At 46.4% G+C, this 4,388-nt stretch overlaps 1 protein-coding gene across 3 annotated transcripts in view; it reads left to right on the forward strand.

The window, feature by feature from the left end:
• The first annotated feature begins 633 nt into the window (after positions 1-633).
• The window catches only part of Gapvd1 (GTPase activating protein and VPS9 domains 1), an 84,453-nt gene continuing 80,698 nt past the window's right edge, over positions 634-4,388 (forward strand). For 2 of the 3 annotated variants that reach the window (XM_028785059.1, XM_028785060.1), the window contains exon 1: positions 634-927. The gene's annotated coding sequence lies outside the window, so the exon portion shown is untranslated. The remainder of the gene's footprint in view (positions 928-4,388) is intronic. The other variant, XM_028785063.1, reaches the window with a different exon arrangement.

Here is a 4,388-nt window from a genome sequence, read left to right on the forward strand (position 1 = left end):
CATTGCGGGTGGGGCAGGAGACTTTTAGTGTTGGAGGATATATTCATTGTCTTCAATGTTTTAAAGTGCTGTCAAGTGGGAACCAATTGTCCTTGCTTCCGTGCAGTTTAGTAGCAAAGGGTGGGAAGACAAGGGAAGCAGATTTCAGCTCAGCAGGAGGCGGAACTGTCTTAACTTTTAGAGCTGTCCAACAGAAAGGAGCAGGCTGCAGTTCTTAGAGGTAGTGAGCTGCCTGATACGGGAACATCCGAAACAGAAGTGAGAGGGGGAGGCCATCTGGCTGAACGTGCAGGAGAATATTCTTGCCTGGGTGGGAACTGCACCGATGACCTTTAAGGTATGTTCTAACTCTAAGGTTTCTATGACTGTTCACTTCTGTTAACTTGACGCGTCATGTGTCATTTTTGTTTAAAAAAACAAAACAAAATCGACCTAAACCTATTTAATGTAACTATGGTTTACAATAAAAATCGACAAAGCGAGTAGTGGGAAATTAGATTTATTAGCTAAAAATGAAGATACTGTCTAATTGGCATGGCTTTTAAGTGAAAGGGAAAGAGAGAGAGAGAAGTCATTGGATGGTGTTCCGAGCAAGTGAGGAGTGTCATTTTTTTCCCCACATGTCTTCTCCAGCACCAGGTACACGGAGACGTGAAGGACGGGGATCGGCGGACAGGTCCGGGTAAGGCGGTTCGCGACCCGGAGCGGAAGGGCGGCCGCAGTCCGGACCACCGATCCCAGGGGCCCCCGCGGCGCCGCGCACGCGCACTAGTGAGGGGGCAGCGCCGCCGCAGGAGGCAGGGAAACCGACTGGCGATCTGTGGCGGCGGCTGGGCGGCGGTGGCAGTTCGCAGCGAGGGCGACGGCTCCGAGGGTGAGTGGCCGTCCGGCGAGGACCCGGGCGCCGTCTTCCGCATGACCTCACCGGTGAGTGCGCCTTTCCGGGCGGGCCGCGCCGCGTGTCCTGCCGTCTGGCCTAGCACCGCAGCCCGCGCCTGACGGCCGCCCCGCCCGGATCCCCGGGCCCCGGGCCTGCCCCGCGCCCAGCGACGCTGGGGTGGGAAGCCGCGCGGCCGGGCCCTGCGAGAGGGGTGGCGGCGTGCAGGCCCCGGCGGCCGGCCTGAGGCGGCGGGGACACAGAGCGCATGGGGGATGGGGCGGGAGCTCGACGCGGCGGGAAGGGGCGCAGTAGCGCGGGTCGCCTCTGTGGACGTCCGGGGCAGGTGGGCAGCGGAGCTCCGGAGACCGGGAGCGGACCGAGTGGCTTGGGAGCGCCGCCAGGGACGCGCCGGACGCTCCGAGTTAGGGACGCCGTGCACCCGCAAACGCGCGCTGGTCTTGGCGTCCGTGCACTTGCTGGTGGTCGTCTGGAAGTGTCTGTCTGTCCATTTCTCTTCTTTCAGTGTCGCCTTTTATTGACGGACAGAATTGTCACGAGTGCTAGCTGGGCAGACCTCAGAAACGAACGGGATTTAGTGCATAATTCTAAATAGAGATGAGGTGAGGTGTCAGATGAGCTGTAGGAACGAGGAGGACTCTGTTTTTTAACGTTAAAATTCATCTAAATTACGCTTAATAAAATGAAAAATTTCAGTTTGAGCAAAAAGGTTGAGGGCTTGGAACTAGAGTTCCCAACTTGGGGTTCCTTGGTGGATTGAATGTAGACAGAATGTAACTGGTCCTTTAGCGAGAATGAGGGTAAAATTACACCTTTATTTACAAATCAGTAATTGAAACTGACTGTTGCCTTTAGTTGTGAAAGCAGGCACCAAAACCACAATAGTATTAGCAATCCCTGTGAGTTTGTCACCAATAGAAATTACAGATATTTTTGTGTCATGTTTACAGTTGGAACCTTATCAAAATATGTTTATTGATGGATTTCTTTGAGTTTCTGTTATATCTTATATAATAAGCTATTGCTATACATGTCAGTTTCTTATTTCATAATATGTCAGTATAATAAGTTTTGTACTCATAGTAGTTTTGCTTTTAAAAGCAATTTGAGAAGGGAACTTTAAAGTTGCCCAGACTATCAAAGAGGTAGATCCGTGCACAAAATGATTAAGAATTCCTGAAATAAAGATATGCTTTGGAGGGGACTTAACAGTCCCCAGATTTTGTCATTCAGTAAGAAAGAAGAGAGGGGGAAGAAGATTAAAAAAGAAAAAGGAAAAGAAAGCCAGACAGAATGAGACTATATTCACGCAAAAGAATTTTATTTTATTTTTTGGTTTTTCGAGACGCAAAAGAATTTTATAATTAAGGACTAAGTAGTACACCAAACTGGCTTCAAACTCACTGTGTGGTCCTTCTACCTCTGTCTTCCAAGTGCTGGGGATATAGTGTAAGCCACCACTCCTGCACTTAAAAAAATTAAAAAAAAATATGTATGAATGATGTCAGTGTAGTTTTGAAAGATAGACAAGACTAGACATTTCATCTAGTGTACTGGGGAATCAGCAAAATGATGTACAGAAGAAGAGGAAGTGAGTGTTTTGGCCTTTTGATTTTTGTGCTGAGGCATCAGCACACTTTCAAACTCCTGAAGCTTGTGAAAAGAAATTTTAGTATTTACTAATTTTCTTTTTCTCTTACCTTCTTGTGTTTGTGTGTTGTATGGGTATGTAAATGTTCATGTGTTTACATGTATGTGCATGTGTTTTTGGAAGCCAGAATTTCATGTTGGATATCTTCTTGTCTCTCCACCTTAGTTTTTGAGATAAGATCTCCTACTGGCTTGCCAGCAAGCCCCAAGTTTCCACCATCTTTGATTCCCCGTCCAGGGATTACAGGCCCTGGTTACTGTAGTGGCTTTTTACACAGGAGTTGAGAATCTGAACTCAGGTCCTCAGGCTTGTGTGGAAAGCACTCCAGTACCTGAGCTGTTTTCCCAGCCCTCCTACTCTGGAACCTATGGCTCTGCACATGCTTTGCAAGAACAGTACGAACTGTGCTGCCAGCCCCATTGTGGTTTTCTTAAAATCATAAAGGTGACGAAGGCTTTAAATAGGAAGAGACCCTTATGTTTTTTCTAAGTGAAAAGTAGCAGGCTCAACTATAATATGTCTTCAGTTGTTATTTTTTCATATATGAAAAAAAAAACGATGCAGTTATACCGAGTCGGGAAGCTGGTAAATTGTTTTCTTAAAATTCTCCTTCAAGTTCTTCTGGTACTGGCACTTTCTGGGTTCAACCCATTCTGGACAGGCATTCTATTGCTGAGCTGTCTTTTCACACAGCTCTGTAGGTTTTTTCATTTTGAGACAGAGTCTCACAAAGTTGTCAAGGGTAGTCTAGAACTCGCTGTGTAATCCAGACGGCCCTCAAAGTGGCAAATCTTTGTCCTCTGCTCCATTGTTTTCTTTGTGCCATGTATCTATCCATCTGCTGTTATGTTATTTATATATTTATTGAATATTATAACTCACTCCTTCCTTCCTTCCTTCCTTCCTTCCTTCCTTCCTTCCTTCCTTCCTTCCTTCCTTCCTTGCCATCTTCATGACAACAGAGACTTTGTCTTCATTTCTGTGCTAGAATAAGGGCTGCTGCATAGTAGGTGCTCAGTAAATGGTCCATGGATAAAGGAGTCAGTCTTTCTCTGCGTCTCTGTCTCCCTGTCTCCCTCTCTCCCTCCCTCCTTCCCTCCCTCCGCGTCCGCCGTCTTCTTGCCCCCCCCCCCCCCACCCCCGTCGGGGTTCCCCCTTGATATGGAGCCAAGGGGGGTTTTTTTTTTTTTTTTTTTTTTTAAAGATAGATGTCTCACTATGTAGCCCTGGCTGGCCTGGAACTCACATGTAGACCAAACTGACCTTGAACTTCCTGTCCTTCCTCAGTCTTCCGAGTTGGGATTATACTCGTGTGTCACCATGCCTGGCTTATCTAGGAAATTATTTCACAAATGCTGTGCAGTACTTCTGTGGCATTTGTTTTCATATGAGCATTGCATTAGCCCTTATTAGCACATGATGCCATGTAGGATTTGGTTGGACTAACTTTCCCACCATCAGGAAATGAAAGGCAAGAGGTCTGGAGGTCAAGTTCTTTTTGGTTCTGCTGAGGTTTCCTTTGCTTGTTTTTGAAGGCAAGGTCTTGCTATGTGATCCAGGCTTTCTTGGAACTTGTCTCAGTCTCACCAACCCGACTGTTTTTTCTTAATTACTTTCTTTCTATGCTGAGGGATATAAATTTGTTTTTATCAAAAAAGAAGAAAAGTAGTTCTAAACAGTATATTGATAATAGTTATATTATTAAATTAGGGAATGCAAATTGAAATAAATAAATGGGTGCCACATCTTCCATGGAGGTGATGTGTGTGTGTGTGTGTGTGTGTGTGTGTGTGAGAGAGAGAGAGAGAGAGAGAGAGAGAGAGAGAGAGAGAGAGAGAG

Source organism: Grammomys surdaster, unplaced genomic scaffold, assembly GCF_004785775.1.
Source record: "Grammomys surdaster isolate TR1022 unplaced genomic scaffold, NIH_TR_1.0 125098, whole genome shotgun sequence".
Lineage (NCBI taxonomy): Eukaryota > Metazoa > Chordata > Mammalia > Rodentia > Muridae > Grammomys > Grammomys surdaster.